The sequence below is a fragment of the Canis lupus genome, chromosome 3 (genome assembly GCF_003254725.2).
Source record: "Canis lupus dingo isolate Sandy chromosome 3, ASM325472v2, whole genome shotgun sequence".
Lineage (NCBI taxonomy): Eukaryota > Metazoa > Chordata > Mammalia > Carnivora > Canidae > Canis > Canis lupus.
In genome coordinates this window covers 38,620,990-38,640,921 of record NC_064245.1, presented here as the reverse complement: position 1 = coordinate 38,640,921, position 19,932 = coordinate 38,620,990, and the positions used below count along the sequence as shown (strand labels likewise).

Here is a 19,932-nt window from a genome sequence, read left to right as displayed (position 1 = left end):
AGGCAGACGTTCAACCACTGAGCCAGCCAGGTGGCCCAACATTGTTTTTGCTAACCTATGAGCATGGAATATCTTTCCATTTGTGTTATCTTCAATTTCTTTCATCAGTGTTTTATAGTTTTCAGAATGCAGGTCTCACCTCTTTGGTTAGGGTTTGTTTTTGTTTTTGGTGCAGTTTTAGATGTGCTTGTTTTCTTAATTTCTCTTTTTGCTACTTCATTATAGGTATATAGAAATGCAACAGAATTCTGCATATTGAATTTGTATTCTACAACTTTACTGAATTCATTTACCACTTTAGTAGTTTTTTGGTGGAGTCTTTAGGGTTTTTTTATATAAAGTATTATGTCACCTGCAAATGGTGAGTTTTACTTCTTCCTTACTAATTTAGATTCCATTTATTTCTTTTTGTCTGATTATTGCGTAAAAGTACTATGCTGAATAAAAATGGTGAGAGCAGACATCTTGTCTTGTTCCTGATATTAGAGGGAAAGATCTCAGTTTTTCACCATTGAGTATGATGTTAGCTGTGGGTTTTTTACATAAGGCCTTTATTATGTTGAGGTATATTCCTTTTAAACCTACTTTGGTGAGAGTTTTTAACGTGCCTTTAACATGACCTGCCTTTGGCTCAGGTCATGATCTCATGATCCCAGGGTCCTTGGATCAAGTCCTACATTGGGCTCCCTCCTGCACGGGGAGCCTGTTTCTCCTTCTTTCTCTACCTCCACCACCCCCATCTCTGAAGAATAGATAAATAAAATATTTTAAAAAAAAAAACTATAAAAGGTTCAACATTATGCTGGATTGCAATTAAGAATGAGATTATATAGCTCTGATTTAAAGAATTTTTGAAGATTCAGTGAAACATCTTGTGAATGCTTATATATCAGTAATGAAACTAGTCTCACACATAATCACAGGTAGTATAATTTTTTAAAAATTTGAGCGAAGTAGTGGCCATTAGATTATTTGTAACAATACTGCTAGGAGAGTAATAAGCATGAGGTTAAAAACATTTTTTATAGTTAATTTTTGTAAACAAAAGATTTTCACAGTTTATTTTATACAGTTTTTAAGCAAAGTAAATCTATTTTTAAAAGCATTAATTTGTAGGAATATGAGTATCATATTGATCCCATGATAATTTAGTACTGTTAGCATTTTATATTATACTGTTCGAAGTTTTTGAGAGTGGTTTGCTTTTATTGTGAAATTTTATCAGCCAAGATGGGGATGTGTATCAGTGAACGTTTAATCAAAGAAATAGAACCTCAAGGAGCCAACACCAAGCATCTCTGTGGGTCAGATTCTTCTGAGTAATGCTTGGCCCCATTTTCCACTACAGTAACCACACCCACCTGATCTTTGGTGATTAAGTGCTGTCACTTGGTCCCTGCCACCCTGGAGTCCCATAATCCTTATTGCATTTAGGAAACCTAGCCTGATGGTAGTGCAGACCCTTCCCACTCTAATTTCTGACCTACAGAGAAGAGTTACCACAAAGCTCTTCAAGGATGCCAGAGTTCCTCTCACAGATTTCTTATAGTTGTGGTGAAAAGTGTGTTCTCTGGATCCTCCAGGGCAGGTAAGCAAATCTTAAAGGATCAGCGCATTCTTATTCCTGTCTCCCTAAGCCTTTAGATATCTTCCTCTTATGGTATACCAAGGAAGTCAGGAGTTACAACTTCATTTAGTTGAAGTTGGATCCACCTTTGGATTCATATGTTAACAAACCAAACAAACTGAACTCTGCTCTTCTCTCTCTTCTTTTCATTTTTAAAGACTTTATTTGTGAGAGACACAGAGAGAGAGAGGCAGAGACATAGACAGAGGGACAAGCAGGCTCCCTGAGGAGCATGGTGTGAGACTCAATTCCAGGACCCTGGGATCATGACCTGAGCCAAAGGCAGATGTTTACCCACTGAGTCACCCAGGTGCTCCAAATTGAGCTTTCCTTAACTATGCCAGCTAAACATGGAATGCCAGGATCTCTGCTTAGCTGATAGCAATAAATCTGGCCTGATTCTACTGTGTATTCCTTCTACCTTGCTCCTCCACCATTAACAGTAAGTTCTAAGATGGTCCCCAGCCTCCAACTACGAGACAGTTTCTAGGCACAGGTAGGGGAAATGTCGGAAGAGCCTGGTACACTAACTGAGTTAAGGAGAAGAAGGTGAAGGTCTGGGGATTTCAAGGTGGCTAGAATTCACAGGATAAAGTGCCAGAGAGGAGAGACTTCCACAAACAGAAGTCTGGAGGTCTGCAGAGGATCCCTTGTGAATATTCAGCTGATTTTGATCAGCTTTTTCATATGAGGAAACTGCCTAAGGCAAAGAAAGAATCATCTTAGTGGATTAGAAGGAACAGTGAAGGCATAAAAACAGGACGTTCTACCACCCAGGCTGGAAAATCTCATGATTCACTCAAGCAGTGAGTAGAATACTTTTAGAAGAATCTCTCCTCAGTAATGGGGAATACTTAACCCCAGAGTACATGTCACTCCAGTCCTTTGTGACAAATCTTTTTTTTATATATAGATTTTCTTTCTTTATTCCTGAGACACACACACACACACACACACACACACACACACACACACATAGGCAGAGACACAGGCAGAGGGAGAAGCAGGCTCCATGCAGGGAGCCCAACAGGGGACTCGATCCCAGGTCTCCAGGATCACGCCCTGAGTCAAAGGTAGATGCTCAACTGCTGAGCCACCTAGGCATCCCAAAAAATGCCTTTGTGACAAATCTTAAAAGCCAGATCCAAAAGAATCAAACTATTTCCAACTAATTTGTGTTCCAGGATAAAGTTCAAAAATGTTCATAGGAGTACAAAAATATACAGCACCAAGTAAGATAATAATCACAATGTCTGGCATCCAGTCAAAGATTACTAGGCAAGCCAAGAAACAAGAAAATACACCCTGAAATGAGGAGGAAAAATAAGCCAATTTAAACTGATACAGAACTTACCCACATGTTAGAAATAGCAGACAGGGACATTAAAACAGTTGTAACTGTATTCCACATGTTCAAAAAGTTAACTAGAGACAGGAAGATATAAAAAAATACCTATTTGAATTCTGAGTGATGAAAAATTCAATACAAGAGAGAAAAGATTCACTGAATGAGATTAATGGCAGATTCAATAAGAGAGAAGAGGGTTTCCTTAATGCTTTGGTTGGTTAAGTGTCTGACACTTGATTTTGGCTCAGGGTCATGGGATTGAGCTCTATATCACACTTCGTGCTCAGTTGAGATTTTACTTAAGATTCTCTTCCTCTTCCTCTGCCCCCCCCCCAAATCAATCAATCAATCAATCAATAAGAGAAGAAAAGATTAGTGAACTCAAGGCATTGCAATAGAAGTTATCCAAATGTAGAACATGGAGAAAAAAGAATTTTTGAAAAACAAAAGAAGCATTAGTGAGCTATAGGGGAGAAGTTCAAGAAGCCTAATATATGCGGAATTGGGGTCCCTAAAGGAGTGGGGATGAATAGAAAAAATATTCAAAAATAGAGAGTAGATCTTAAAAGTTCTTATCACAAGAAAAAATATTTTGTGACAAGGTCTGATGGTGGACATTAAGTAGACTTATTGTGGCAATCAGTTTATAATGCATATATATATCCCAGATCATTATATTATACATCTGAAACTAATGTAGTATTATTTGTTGGGGCACCTGGATGGTGCATTTGGTTAAGTGTCTGATTCTTGGTTTCAGCTCAGGTTGTGATCTCATGAATCATGAAATGGGGCTCTGTGCTCACCGTGGAGTCTGCTTGGGTTTCTTTCTCCCTCTGCTCCTCCTCCCACCCTTGTGAACTCTCTCTCATTCTTCTCTCTCTGAAATAAATAAGTCTTTAAAAATATATGCAATGCTATATGTCAGTTGAATCTCAGTTCAAAGAAAAAGAACTAATAGCCAGTTTTTTATTTTATTTTTTCAAAATTGGGTCGAAACTGTAAACCCACAGATCCGAGAAGCTTAGTACACACAGGATAGGAAATATGTAGAAAAACACACAAGCATTTTGTGGGACTTTTACATATGTGTGAAAAAAATAGTATAAAGGTGAGGAGGGAGGTATACAATGCAAAGCTCTTAAAGATATGTGAAAAAGTATGTGTCTTGAAGGCAAATTGCTGTAAGCTAAACTGTATACTATAAACACTAAAGCAACCACTAAAATAAAAGAGTTGGTTAATAAGCTAACAAACGAAATAAAAAGTCATGCAAAGCACCTAATTATCCAAAAGAAGGCAGAGAAAAGAAAGAAAAGGGGAACAGAGAATAGATGCAACATAAAGAAAACAAATAGCAAGCTTTTATGACTCCTTTCAATTTCTTATTTGAATTTCTTGTTCATTTGTTTTGTCTATTTTCTATAAGACTGGTTCCTTGGTTTGTGGGATTTCTTCATATAGTAATTCTTTTCTGCTTTGAATGGCTAATATTTTATTCCAGTCTGTTGGTTGTCTTTGCTTTTTTAGTTTTAATGAGTGTCTTTTTATTTTTTTTTATTTTTTAAAAATATTTTTATTTATTTATTTATTAGAGACAGACAGAGAGAGAGAGAGAGAGAGAGAGAGAGAGAGGCAGAGACACAGGCAGAGAGGGAAGCAGGCTCAATGCAGGGAGCCTGACGTGGGACTTGATTCCGGGTCCCCAGGATCATGTCCTGGGTCGAAGGCGGCGCTAAACCGCTAAGCCACCGGGGCTGTCATTTTATTTTCTCTTTTTAAAAAATGCAGAATTGTTGGCTTTTTATCTTGTAAACTCTGTTGTTTTGTTTTCTTATGTGGTGTCTAGGGTTTCTTTAAAAGATTGCTCTGGCCCCACAATTCTGAAATTATTTTCCTGTGTTTTTCTAAAACATTTATAGGTTTACTTTTTTATGTTTAGGTAATTGATCCCAAATGTACTTTTAAGTAGGGTATGAAGCATAAAAATCTAACTTTATTTTTTCCAAATGAATAATCATTTCTTCAGCAGCAATTTTTGAATGTTCAGTATTTCCCCTCACATGTGAAGTATCCTCCTCCTCCCCACTACTATGGACATGGGTCTGTTTATTCATCTCTTCTGTTTCATGAGTCTATTGGTCCCTTTTTAAGTGAATACAATGACATTTCAGTTAGTCTAGCCTTATGATAAATAAGTCACTCTTATTTTTTTCATAAATTTTGCTACTTGTGTTTATTTTCGGGAAATTTTTGAATCACTTTGTAATGTTTTACATTGATAATAATTTGATTTGTTGTGGCTACCTTGATTTTATATATTAACTTCTGGACAAATGATATCTTCATTACTGAGAGATGGGAATACATTTTCTGTTATAATTTCTGGAAGGATATTGTGCGTTGATGTTTTATCTGGCTACAACACAACATAGTGACCTGTTGTGGTGGATTTGACTAAATGTCTGTTAGATATTTCAAGAGAAGTTTTCTGGGCAAATTTCTTCCATTAAGTTTTTGATTCTATCTCTTCTCCTATTTTTCTGCCTTCTAGAATTTATCCTAATTGGAGTAGGTAGAAGGATACTCTACATGCTAAGTTGATGCCAAATAATTCTTAACACTTAAAAATATATATATTTTCCTTTTTCTTCCTTACTGCCTGGGATATTTCTTCTGTTGTATTTTCTGGATAACTAATTTGGGCTTCAGCCACCTTTCTTCTACTATCTGACCCTTCTGCTGAATGTTTCATTTTGACAGCATGTTATTTTCAGAGAACTCTCTTGTTCTCTAATTGCTTCTTTTTCATAGCAATATGTTCACAGTTTGTGAAGCACTCATTGTATGGATGCTGTCTCCTTCAGGGGTATTAATTAGAATTTTATTTATCAGGTTTCCTCATTCCTCTGTATTCTTACCTCCCCCATAGGTCAGTTGGTCTCTTTACTCATCTAGCTTTTCAGAAAATTTGTTTTACTCAGTATGTCAAGCCATCCTTGATTAACCTGTTTATATTTACAAAGGAAGGACTGTGTTGATGTGGGTAGGTGGCTGGTATGGTTGCTTGCCTGGTGTCTTGTGTTTCTTGTCTGAGGTGGCATGCGGCTGTTCATATTTCCTGCCACCCCCACCTGTGTAGACCTGCCCCAGGATGGAAAGACCATCTTTGGGATCTGTGAGAGCAGAAGGTCTGTGTGGACTGGAGGATCTATGTCAGGCCTCCTGGGAGAGGCGGCCAGTTCAGGGAGGATCGCTCAAACTTATTTTCCACCAGGCAGACCTGGATTTTCCAACTTTAGTGTCCATTGTGAAGGTTCTGAGGTACCTCGAGCCATGCTTGCCCTGGGCTGATGATGATGATGGTGACAAAGCAATTATTAACATTTATCAATTATTCTCCACGTTCCAAATACTCTCCTAAGGACCATCCTATGAAGTGAGTCCAACAGGGTTTAGTTGTGCCCAAAGTTTTACAGCTTGTGAGTAGCAGAGCTCAGGTTTAAACCCAGGTAATATGCCCTTGCTCTTAACCTCTAGGCCAGTCTCTTACCTGTACATCAGACCCACCTGAGGCATTTAAAAAAAAATACTAGTCCAGACCTGGGGCATCCTTTCCATTTAGCTTCTGTACTAATGAGTGTGGTTGTAAAATACACTATGTGCCAGGCCCTTTTCAAGTATTCTCACTGCTTTGTTCTCGTGACACCCCAGTGGGGCACTTCTGATACCATCCAACCCAAAGGAGGAACTGAGGCACAGGACAGGAGTGGAGAGGGGGGCAGTAAACAATAGGCTAGACTCCAGCTCGGACTGATGGGGTCTGTGCTCCTAATCACTGTGCCACGCTGCCTTCATTGAGATCTTTAAATTTAGCAGCAACAAATTTCTTTAGCTTACTGAAGCATAAATTCAGCTTCCTTAGCACGTCAGGCTAAGCCTTACTGCAGCACAGCATCAGACTAAATAAAATGCTTTTATGTCCAATTCATTATTTCATGATTTCCTTTTCATTAGAAGCTGCCAGAAAGAGGAAGATTTTTTTCTTTTTTCTTTTCTTTTCTCAAAAAAGGCAGCTTCCATGGTCTTGCATTCATTCCAGCAGGTGTTGGGGTGGTTTTTAGCTGCCGGGACCATTCCAGCCGTGATAAACCCAGGTACGTGGTACCAAGAGCTGTGATGAGCTCTCCCACTGTGCTTGGCACTGGCCAGAACATCACCAGTCTTTTGGAGCTTAATTCATTGGAGCTGCCCCAGGAGTGGTACTAATAGGTGTTTACTAATTACTCCCAAATGTCGGGGCGCCTGGGTGGCTCAGGTAATTGAGCATCCCACTCTGGATTTCTGCCCAGGTCATGATCTCGGGGATCATGGGATCAAGCCCCATGCAGGGCCCCCCAGGTTCAGCAGGGAGTCTGCTGGAGATTCGGTCTCTTCCTCGCTCTCTGCCCCTTCCCCCATAAGCAAATAAATCTTTAAAAAATGAATAGTGTTTTTTAAAAAAATAAAAAAATAATTACTCCCAAGTTGAGACCAACCAGCCCTCTATATCTCTACCAAGTATAAATGGCTGATTCTTATAGTGCCAATTTTATTGGAAACCTACAGACAAATGATGAAAGAAACAGCTTTCATTGTTCTTCAATTCAGCTTGAATTCTGTTTTTTATTGTTTTTTCTCACTGCAGTATTTAGTGAAACATACAAGTGCCAAGGAATTGGAAATAGTATGATGAATGGACTTCAACCTGGATTAGGGTGGGTTTTTTTCCCCTCTCTTTTCATTGCTACGGCAATCATTTCCCAATATAAGAAAACTTAAAATCTTACACTACATATATTAGCTTCTTTTTAAAAAGTGTCTGTGAATTTTTGTATTAACAGAAATGTTTCCTGCTGTGCCCATCAGAAGTTCAGTTTTGGTTTCACTATAGATGCATATGTTTGGTGATATTTTGTGGAAAAAAAGTCTTTGAATTTCTTTAACCTTTAATATGAGTTATAGAAAGCCTGTAGGGCTTTCTTTCAAGCTCATGAATTGAGCTCAAATATAACTTTAATATGCTATTTAAAAATATAGGTGAGTTAAAGGTTAATATATTTAATGTAAATGTATTTGGAGTCATTATTTATTCAGAAAATTCATTATAAATCCACTTTGGGGATTTCTTACAGTCAAGATCATGACCTCTCTTCGAGAGAATGTATTTTGCTTGATTACATTAAAGATGAAGCCTTCATTCCTTGAGTGCTGAAGAGGATTCGAAGGAAGGAAGGAAGATGTGCAGAAATTTGTACAGGTCCTTGAAACAATGCTGACTCTTACTCTGTTGATAAAGCAGCCTAAGTAGCTAAAACCCTTTATCTTGTTTATAAAGATAGACTAATATGCTCATCTTTAAACTTACTACTAACATTATTAAATTTCATTAGGGATAGGTAGTCTTCCCAGAAAACCAAGACTGACACAGACTAATTGAAGTAGAGTATAAGAAAAGCACTCAAGGCCAAGTGAAATTAACAATGGTCATTGGTAAAATACCCATTTTTATTAAAACACGACAGTGTGATTTTTAAAAAAATATTTGCTTGAGTCTTTTACTTCTCAGTGTAAATTCTTTTGTTTTGATCCATCAGGCACATTTTTAATTGAAAATGTAATAAAACTTACTTTCTACGAGAGACAATGAGCTTGGACAAGAAAATTAAAAACAAGGTAGACAAAGATATCTAATAAGGTGGTCATGCACCTAAAAGCGTAATGAATTAAAGGCATCACTTTGAATTGCAGCTGGAAATGACTGTAATAGGTTTTCCCCTGGTTGCTGCTTTTGACTGGCTGTTGAGAATCTTTTTAGAGAGATGGAATTATTTCCAGAGGCCAGTCTGGGGAATTTTGCTCTCTCAAAGAGCGCAGAGTCCAGAGAGCAATAAGGTCCATACAAATAGCACTGATGACTGTCAGTGGTCTTTGGGAGCTCAAGAGTCTCATGGAGCATGCATACCTTCATGTTGCAGATATCCAGTATGTGTATCTGCTTGGAGTCCTGGACTCTTTCTATGTATCTATTGATGGCATGAGTGGTTTACTTGTAATCCATGTCCATTGATTAACAGATGAGTTGCATGTAGCTGAATCCCCAGACCCTGATCGATTTCTTCATTATGATAAACCCAGTATCTAGTATTCCCAGTTGTGGGCATCAGCAAAGTGTAGGATGTTTCCAGAAGAGAAGGTTTTACTGGTGGCTACTGAGGCTTCAATACATGTTTCCTGGTATGCTTCAGTAGATGACCTTAGTGTGTATAACCCTGGGCAGATTCTGTCTTAGAGCCAGGTCTTTATTGTGTGTGTCCTGGATGCATAGAAAACATGGTCAGCAAGCCGTAACGCTCAGAACTGTCATGTAATGAAGCTCAGAGTCTGTGATGCCAAGGAGTCCTCCAGATCACATAATACACTGTGCCAGTACCTGAGCTGAGAGATGAGTTGGGAACAAAGGAGCATAAGATACGGTCTTGCCTTCAAATGTTTAGAATCTAGATGAGGAGATGATATGAGTTGGAAAAATATAAACAGCAATCAAAGCATTCAAAAAGTAATAGAAGATAATAGGAAATAGTTGCAAGTTAGAACTTAAGAGAAGAATTACCCATAATTTTTATTTTGAAAGATGAAAGGAGATGATGCTTTGCAGGTACTTTTCATGTAGTAGCTCATAGCAGCCCTCCAAGACAAGTATTCACTGTTCCCAGTGAAAAATGAATTCTTTCCAAAAGTAACATGTAATTGGCCAAGGTCACATGAGTGGTAATTGTCAAAGTTTGGATAGAAAAGTCTAGGTCCATCTGCTTCTAAAGGGCCTGCTCTTTTCATTATGTCCTGCTGCCTCCACCTGGGTTGAAGTGGGGAAAGATTGATTCAGACGGCATCTTCTAGGAAGAGTGGGATTCAACCTGTATATTAGATGGGTAGAATTTGTGCACGTGGATTGGAGAGTAGAATCCTTGCCAGCAAGCAGAACAACATCCACAAAATCCAAGAAGCAAGAAGAGCACAAGATCCAAAGGTCCAGGAGAAACTCAACTGTAGAAACTTTTGGGAGAGAGGGATGACATTGGCTGAGTCACCGACTGGTTCCTGAATCTTCTCTCTAGCTTTCCAAGTTGTCTTCAACCTTTGGTTGAGCACTTCTAGCATCAGGAGTTAGGGGACTGCCCAAACCTGCCAATCCATGGAGTAGTTTCTTTAAAGTGCTTCCTGGTGATATTGTAGTAACTGGCTCTTGACCTTATGGGGCCATATGGACCCGTTTTGGTTCAACATTGACCTAATCACCTGATGCTTATGGTCTGGAAAAGACAGAGCCTGTTGTCAGGGCAAGAGAAGCTCTGTCTTTTGATCCAAGTGGTTTAAGCAGGGTGTTCTGGTGGGTCATAGCTGACCAGGGAGGAGGTGCAGGGTGACACCTCACCTGAAAGTGGCAGTGGCATAGCCAGTGACATACTTAGTATGTGTTTTTGCTGTGCTGGCAAAGATGAGTCTTGCAAATTTCATAGTCTTTTGTTTATAGACATTTTTCTTTTTTTATTAAAGATTTTATTTATTCATGATAGACACACAAACACAGAGAGAGAGGCAGAGACACAGGCAGAGGGAGAAGCAGGCTCTATGCAGGGAGCCTGATGTGGGACTCGATCCCAGGACTCCAGGATCACACCCTGGGTTTAAGGCAGGCGCTAAACTGCTGAGCCACCCAGGTATCCCATATAGACATTTTTCAAAAGCATCTATAGTTAAAGGAAACGTGCAGTCTGTTTTTGATAAGAATTGTCTGATGTCCACCTTAGAAATTCCTGCCGCCTCTAAAATGCCTTTCTTTCCTAATGCACTTCCTTTGCCCTGGGGTCTTCATGGTCTTTAATAGAAAAAAGTCGTTAAGGAAAAAAAGTCTAATATGCTGAGGTAGCTGTAATATAAGAAAAGTAATAAATGAAGTGTCACTAGATTCAAACTGCATATTCTTTCAGAAAAAAAAGGCAATTACTGTTATAAAGATACAGCATTAGAAAAATTATTGCAGCTGAGAAGTATGTGGTATGTCTGTCTGTGGCACAGTTAATTTTAAAAGTATTACCAAGCATACAAATCATAAGACTAAAATGCTGAACCATATTAATTGAAAGTGAATTTAATATGCAGTTCAGAGGAACTGTCTCTACTTATCCAGCTCTAAAAAAATTGTAACTTATAGGCTATTAGTTATCAGATTTTCTTTCAGATGTCCAACCTTTTTAATGAAGAATATTACTCATGGACCTTATCTTTGATTCCTGAATAATTTTTTTTTGCTGTACAATAAGTAATGGTAACTTTGGAACATTCATATTTTACCCTGATTTTTATGTGCATTGAAATCAAATTTCTGTAGGTTCCAATTTTTAATAAAATACAAAAATTCTGATTAGCAATGAAAAGATTTCAGATTTGATTGTTCTGCTCTTCACTTTGTGTGGTTCAACTATTGATAGAAAAAAATTGATTGAAATTGATTTAAAGTAACACTGTAGATAGGCAATATTATCTAATGACTGACAAAAGTTTTTAAAATCATTCATGCTGATTATTTGCAGATTGACGTTAGGAGGAAGAATGATATTACCTGCCTTTCTTATATGTGTGGTATTACCAAACACAGATCTTTTTTTTTTTTTTTTAAGATTTTATTTAATTATTTTAGAGAGCGATAAAGAGCACAAGTGAGGGGAGGAGCAAAGGGATTGGGGAGGGAGAACCCCAGGTTGTCTCCATGTTGAGCACAGAGCCCTACACAGGGCTTAATCCCAGGACCCTGAGATCATGCCCTAAGCTAACATCAAGAGTCAGACACTCAATCGACTAAGCTGCCCAGGCGTCCCCCAAACACAGGTCTTGATGAAGTTTTTTTCTGCATACTATTAGCTATATTCTAGAACACCTGGAAAATGCAGAGGCATAACTGAGCAGACACCTGTAGAGTTCTACTTCTGCTCATAGCCACTATTAGCCTCATTTTGTCTTTTCCTACAAACAGACATTTGCTCCATGATCCATATTAGGTTCTTGCACTGAAGCTGTTTTTGCCAATTTCTCACTTCCACCACTCTTTGCTCTATTTGAATTTTATGTTCTTAAGTATATTAGTGTTCATTATTTGTGGATCATGTCACTTAGTAATAGAAAATATAATTTATTATATAATATATAATAAAATTGCCCAATTGAGTGTTTATTGCCTTTGAATTCTGCTTTGTCTAAAATTAGAGCACCACCCTCATTTCTCTTGTTCAGATTTGCCTGCTATCTTTGCGTATCCTTTATTTTTTATGTTACTGCCCTGTGATATTTTATTTCAGTATGTCTTTTAATACAAATAAATTTGCTTAAAACAGGGTGACTGTTTCTTGTAAAATCTCAGTGAGTGTGAATGATTTCAAGTTATTCTTTCTGTCTTTCTGTCTTTCTGCTTTTATGTGTTTTTCATTGGTACTTTTGATTTTTATTGTTCTTTCTAAACACGTTTCATTCAGTGTGCTTTACTCTGCCAACATTTAAAAGGTAAGCAGCCAGTTTCTTATGCTGCTGGGCAGGTACGTTTTAGAATATAGTTCATCTTTTCCATTTTAAATTGTGAAATATTTATTAGTAAAACAAAATATATGACACCTAGGATGGAATGTTATAAATTCCATATGTGAAGCATAACCTTGAAGCAAACAATGGAGAGCCCCACCAGCCAGCATAAGGGATGTAAATTACTCACCCTGGGGCCTGCTTATTCACCCCTCTCCATCTTGTCTCCTTCTCTTATTCAAAGGGGAGGTTTGAGGGTCGCCATTTATTTACAACATAATGTATATTTCCCTAATACAATATTTTTATTGTTTTTGAACTTGATATAAACGGAATCACAATCTATTCTTTTATGACTTACTTTTTTTTTTCATTTCAGTGTAGCATTAGTGGATTCATCCATGTTTGTGTGTATAGCTCTAGGTGGGTTACTTTTATTTTTTTTAAGATTGTATTTATTAATTCATAGAGACAGAGAGAGAGAGAGGCAGAGACACAGGCAGAGGGAGAAGCAGGCATCATACAGAGAGCCTGACGTGGGACTCGATCCAGGGTGCCCAGGATCACGCCCTGGGCTGCACGCGGCACCAAACCGCTGCGCCACGGGGGCTGCCCTAGGTGGGTTACTTTTATTGCTGGTATTGCAGCAATACAATACAATAGCAATGTATTTGTCTATTCTCCTGGAGTGGAACAAGTGGGCTATTTATGTAACCATTTTTTGCTACTATTAACTGAGCTGCTCTATTATAATACCCATCTCTTCACATACAGGAGGGTTCCTCTGGTATATGCACCCAGATATGGAATCATTGGGTCATGGGGAATGCATATCTTCACTTTCATGGAATAATGTCACATGGTTTTCCCGAAGCCAACAGACACCTAGTAGTGTCCCACCTTTTTTTTTTTTTTTTTTTTTTTTTAGAACTTCATAGGGCTTGATTTGAAAACTTTGCCAGTCTGGTACATGTAACAGTATCTCTTGGTGTCAGATTGCATTTATTTTATTTCTGATGAAATTGGCCAGCTTTTATGTTTTTATTAGCCACTGTTGTTTCCCCTTCTATAATAGGTGGGTTTGTGCTTCACTCATTTTTGTTTATCTTTCTCTTATTTCTGGAAGTTATTTATATCTTCTGGAGGCTATTTCTTTGTTAAACATATGAAACTGTCTCTGTTTTGGTTTTGACTTATGATTTCCACTTTCTTTGTGGTTTTCTCTATTTATCAGTCTCTTTCTCTGTGGTTAATTTTTGTGCATGTATGTAAGAATTTTTGTTAAGAAATCCATCCTGGAGTGATATAATTAATATGGAAGAAGAGGAGTTTTCTACCATCTTCTCCCACAAAGAACACTGATTATGAGGATCAGCTACAGGTGGGCATGCCTTTGTGGAAGTCCGGGACTCCAGCAGAGAAGTTCCAGCAAACTATTGGAGCAAACACTCTCCAAGATTAGATTTGATATAGAGGGTAACCGGAACAGTTACAAGTTAACTGCTTCACCCCTCCTCAAAGGCAGCACAGCTCAGCACCAAGAGAATTGTCTTAGCCTGTGATTTCTCCCAAGGAGAAAAGTGAGATTGCGTGCAAGTGAATGTTTCTGTCATCCTCAGCTGTGTGAGATGCTTCCAGAGCCCCATTTGTTTCTAGCCCAGTCAGAATACTGAGGTGTGCTAATGACTGGAGGGTAGAAGGGGCTGGGGGAACAGCAGCCAGGGCTCTCAGAGGGCATCAATGGGACATGTATCATACTAACCGTGTCATGGACTCAGCCTGCCCACAAACCACAAGGGATGCCTTGCCTGTGATTCCCCCAACTAGCCCACCCATCTGACTAACAGGCACCCCCGCTACTCTGCATGCCTCACCCACCAACTCCCTCATCTTGTGGATGGCTTCCTTTTTGTGCCTCCATGGTGGTGAGTACAAGCCTTTGCAGACAGCTAGTGAGTACATGCAGAAATCCAGCCCCGCTCTCCAGGATCCAGAGAAAGCACATAAACTTATGATTTAGCACTGCTCTAGGGAAAACAAACGGGAGGCTTTCACTTGGACTGGCTTGATGAGATTGAGAGAGAGCAGTCTCAAGAATTCTACCTTTCCCCACTCCAAGAGGGAACAAGAAGTCTGAAACAGGTGTATCCATAGAGGGAGTCTGAGGAAGCCTCAGAATCTCTGTAGGATGACAAGGTATTTTTCTTCTGAAGCCAGCCAGTAAAGACGAGAGGATGTGACTGCTTCTTCAAATATGAAGACAGCAATTCAAGACTTTAAAGAATATGCAAAATCAAGGAAACATTCCACCACCAAAGGAACATGACAGTTTTATAGTAGCTGACCATAAAGAAATGGAGATCTGATTTGCCCGATGAAGAATCCAAAATAGTTGTTTTAAGAAGTTCAGTGAGCTACAAGAAAATACAGAAAAATATTTTAACAGAATCAGGAAAACAATATGAAAAAATGAGAAATTTAACAGATATAAATAATTCTTTTTCAATATTTTATTTATCTATTCATGAGAGACAGAGAGAAAGAGGCAGAGACATAGGGAGAGGGAGAAGCAGGCTCCCTGTGGGGAGCCTGATGTGGGAGGGACTCCATCCCAGGATCCCAGGATTATGACCTGAACCAAAGACAAACGTTCAACCGCTGAGCCACCCAGGAGCCCCAGATACAAATAATTTTTAAAAGAAACCGAGATACTAGTGCTGAAGGATAGAATGGATGAAATGAGGGGAAAATATGGTAGAGATCCTGAACATCAGACTTGATAATACAGAAGGAAGAGTCTATAAAACTGAAGATGGGTCATTTGTAATTACCCAGAGGACAACAAAGAAAAAGGGATGAAAAAATGTGGAGAAAACCTACTTAAATTCTAGAATACCATTCAAAGAAACTATGTATTTTGGGGTTCCAGGAGAAAAATAGAGGGAGAAAGAGGCAGAAAGCTTTTAAAAAGAAATAATTTCTTTTAAAAAGAAATAATGGCTAAGAACTTCCCAAATATGGGGACATATTTAAACATTCAAGTTTATGAAACCTATACATCCCCAAACAGTTTGAATCCAAAGAAAAATTCACGGAGACATATTGTAATAAAACTCTAAAATTAAAGACAACTTAAAAAAAGCAGTGAGAAAAAAATTCCTCGTATATAAGGAAACCTCTATCAGGCTTTATCAGTGGATTTCTTAACAGAAACCTCTTGCAGGCCAGGAGAGAGTGGGACGATATATTCAAAGTGAGACCTGCCAACTAAGAAGACTTTACCGGGTAAAGTTTTGCCTCAGAAATGGTGAAAGACTTTCTCAGACCAACAAAAGCTGTGGAAATTCCTTCCCACTGGACCTGCCTTACATGAAATGCTGAAAGAGGTTATTCCATCTGAAATGAAAGGACAATAATTAGCAACATAAAAACATAGGAAAGTATAAAACACACTGACAAAAGTAGTTAAATTGTCAAATTTATAATACCTCAGACTTAACTCTAGTATAAAGGCTAAAGGATAAAAAATAATAATAAAATAACTATAGGTTATTAAATAAGCCTACCAAATAAAAATAACTACAGGTACAATTTGTTCATATGTACACAATATTAAAAGTTATATTTAAAAAACAAAGACATCGGCCAGCCCTGGTGGCGCAGCAGTTTAGCACCGCCTGCAGCCCAGGGCGTGATCCTGGAGACCGGGGATCAAGTCCCACATCAGGCTCCTGCATGGAGCCTGCTTCTCCCTCTGCCTATGTCTCTGCCTCTCTCTCTCTCTCTCTCTTTGTGTGTGTGTGTCTCTCTCATGAATAAATAAATAAAAATCTTAAAAAAAATAAAAACAGACATCAAAAACAATGTGAGGGGGAGTAAAATGGTAGAATGTTATCTATAAGGTGTTTTGTTAAGCCTCATGGTAACCACAAGCAAAAACCTACAGGTACAAAAAAAGGTAAAGAGAAGGGAATCAGGGGCACCTGGGTGGCTCAGTCAGTTAAGTGTCTGACTCTTGATTTTGGCTCAGGCCACAATCTTGATTGTGGGGATCAATACCACAATTTTCCATACCACTATGGAAAATCATCAGTTCACAAAACACAACAAGATAGGAAGAAAGGAACAAGGAACTATAAAACAGCCAGAAAACAATAAGATGGAATTAGTTAGTTCTTATCTAGGAATAATTATTTTAAATGTATATACATTAAATTCTTTAATTAAAAGGCATTGAGTGGATGAATGGATAAAAAAAAAAAAGCAAAACTCAACTTTAGGCTGCCTGTAAGAAACTTGTTTTAGGATTAAAAATACACACAGGCTGAAAGTGGAGGTGTGGAAAGTGATATTCCAGGCAGCTGGAAACCAAAAGAGAGCAGAGGTAGGTATACTTATAACAGACAAAGTACAGTTTAAGTAAAAAAATGTCACAAGAGACAAAGAAGGTCATTATATAAAGAAAGGCATCAACTCATCAAGGTGATGTAAGTTGTAAATATATATGTACCCATCCTTAGAGCATATATATAAAGCAAATGCTAAGTCTACAGCCCTAAAGGAAGCAATAGACAATAATACAGATCTAGCGGGGGATTTTAGTACTTCAGTTTCAACAATGGATAGATCATCCAGACAGAAAATCAATAAGGAAGTGCTGGACTTGAACTATGCTTTAGACCAAATGGACCTAACAGACATGTACAGAATATTTCATCCAACAGCAACAGAATTCACATTCTGCTTAAGTGCATCCTAAACATTCTCCAAGATAGACCATATGTAAGGTCACAAAACAAGTCTTAGCAAATTTCAGAAGATTGAGATTATACCGTATATCTTTTCTGATCATCATGATGTGAAACTAGAAATTAATAGCAGGAAGAAAATGGCTATTTATGCTATTTATGAAAATTTCACAAATACGTGGAAATTAAACAACACATTCCTGAAAAATTAGTCAGTCAAAGGAAAATTCACACAGGATATCAAAAAGTCTTGAAATAAATGAAAATGGAAACACAACATTTAAAAACTTAAGAAAATTTAAAAAAGCAGTTCTAAGATATAAATTTATAATAATAATAGCCTACTTGAAAAAAGGGAAATCTCTCAAATAAACAACCTAACTTTATACCATATGGAACTAAAAAAAGAACAAACTAAACCCGAAGTTTTCAGAAGGAAGGAAATAAGAAAGATTGGAGCAGAAGTAAATGAAATAGATATAAGAAAACATTAGAAAAGATCAATAAAGCTAACAGCTTTTTTTGAAAAGATAAAATTGACAAATCATTAGCTAGACAAACAGAAAAAGTGAGAATAAATGAAATCAGAAATGACTAAGGAGACTTTATAACTGATACCACAGAAATACAAAGGATTTTAAGAGACTACTATGAAAAATTTTCTGTCAGCAAATTGAATAACTTAGAAGAAATGGATAAATTTTTAGAAACATACAACCTACCAGATTGCGTCATGAAGAAATAACAAAATCTGAACAGAATATTAGCAAGTAAGGAGATTTAATCAGTTATCAAAAACTTCTCAACAAAGAAAAGCCCAGCGCTAGATGGTTTCTCTGGTGAATCCTACCAAACATTTAAGAAGGAGTAATGCTGATCCTTCCCAAGCTCTTTCCAAAAGATTGGAGAGGAGGGAACACTCCCAGACTGATTCTGCAAGACCAACATTACCCTGATACTAAAGTAACGTAAGGACACTGTAAGAAAAAATTACATGTCACTGTTTCTGATCAATATGGATGTAAAAGTTCTCAACAAAATCTAGCAAACCAAATTCAACAGTATATTAAATAGATCATATGCAATGATCAAGTGGGATTTATCTCTGGAATACAGGGATGATTCAACATAAGCCAATCAATAAATGTGATACACCAAACTAACAGAATTCAGGATGAATATCATGTAATCACCCCAATAGATGCAGAAAATATATTTAACAAAATTCAATATCCTTTCATGATAAAACACAACAAATTGGGTTTTAATTTTTTTTTTTATGATAGTCACAGAGAGAGAAGCAGAGACATAGGCAGAGGGAGAAGCAGGCTCCATGCACCAGGAGCCCGACGTGGGATTCGATCCCGAGTCTCCAGGATCACGCCCTGGGCCAAAGGCAGTCGCTAAACTGCTGCGCCACCCAGGGATCCCACAAATTGGGTTTAGAAGAAATGTATCTCAACATAATAAACGCCATATGTGACAAGGCCACAGCTAACATCATACTCCATGGTAAAAGTTTAGAAACTTTAACTCTATGATCAGGAACGAGGCAGGAGTACCCACTCTTCATCTGTTTGCAGATGACATGATCTTACAGAAGTTCAAATGGCTCTACCGAAATACTGTTAGAACTAAAAAATGAATCCAGTACAGTTTCAGTAGACAAAATCAACATATAAAAATCAGTTGCATATGTACAACTAATTATGACCTATTTGTAAAAGAGGTAAAGAAGACAATCTCATTTACAGTAACATAAAAAATAATAAAATATTTAGGAATATATTTAAGGAGGTGAAGGATCTGTATGCTGAAAACTAGAAGATATTGATTTAAAAAATTGAAGATTTAGAAAGACATTCCATGTTCACTATAAGAATAAATATCATTAAAGTAGCTATACTACCCAAAGTCATGTAGCCATTCATTGAGATCCCTATGGAAATGGCTTTTTTTCACAGATAGAAAGTCAATCCTAAAATTTGCACAGAACCACAAAAGACCCTGAGTAACCAAAGCAATCCTGAGAAAGAACAAAGCTGGAGGCCTCACACATCCGGATTTCAAACTGTATTACAAAATTATAATCATCAGAACAGTATGGCCATTGACATAAAAATAGACACATGGACCAACAGAACAAAATTAAGAGCCAAGAAATCAACCCATGAATATATGGTCAACTAATATTTGACAGAGGAATCAAGAATATTCAATGAGGAAAGGACAATCTATTTAATAAATGGTTTGGGAGAACTAGATATTTATATGCAAAATAAATAATTGGACCTTTATCTTATACCACTCAGAAAATTAACTCAAAATGTCAACACCAAAAAAACAAATAATTTGATTAGAAGATAGGATAGGCAGAGGACCCTAACAGATATTTCTTCAAAGATAGGTACATGATACATGTACCTATAGATCATGTACCAATAGATACATGAAAAGATACTCAACATCACTAATCATCAGGGTGATGCAAATCAGAGCCACAGTAAGATATCATCTTACACCTGTCAGAATGGCTAGAATTAAAAACAAGCTATAGTAAGTATTGGTAAAGATGTAGAGAAAAAGGAACTCTCATG

General features: G+C 37.6%; 1 protein-coding gene and 1 long non-coding RNA gene across 4 annotated transcripts in view; both read left to right on the top strand.

Annotated features, from left to right (window-relative positions):
• The window catches only part of ENTREP2 (endosomal transmembrane epsin interactor 2), a 452,783-nt gene that overhangs the window by 200,670 nt on the left and 232,181 nt on the right, over positions 1–19,932 (top strand). The window lies entirely within an intron of this gene.
• Positions 1,395–7,897, top strand: LOC112653811 (uncharacterized). Its single transcript, XR_003132546.3, has 3 exons — positions 1,395–1,588; positions 7,663–7,732; positions 7,859–7,897. It is a non-coding gene; the product is annotated as an uncharacterized LOC112653811 (long non-coding RNA).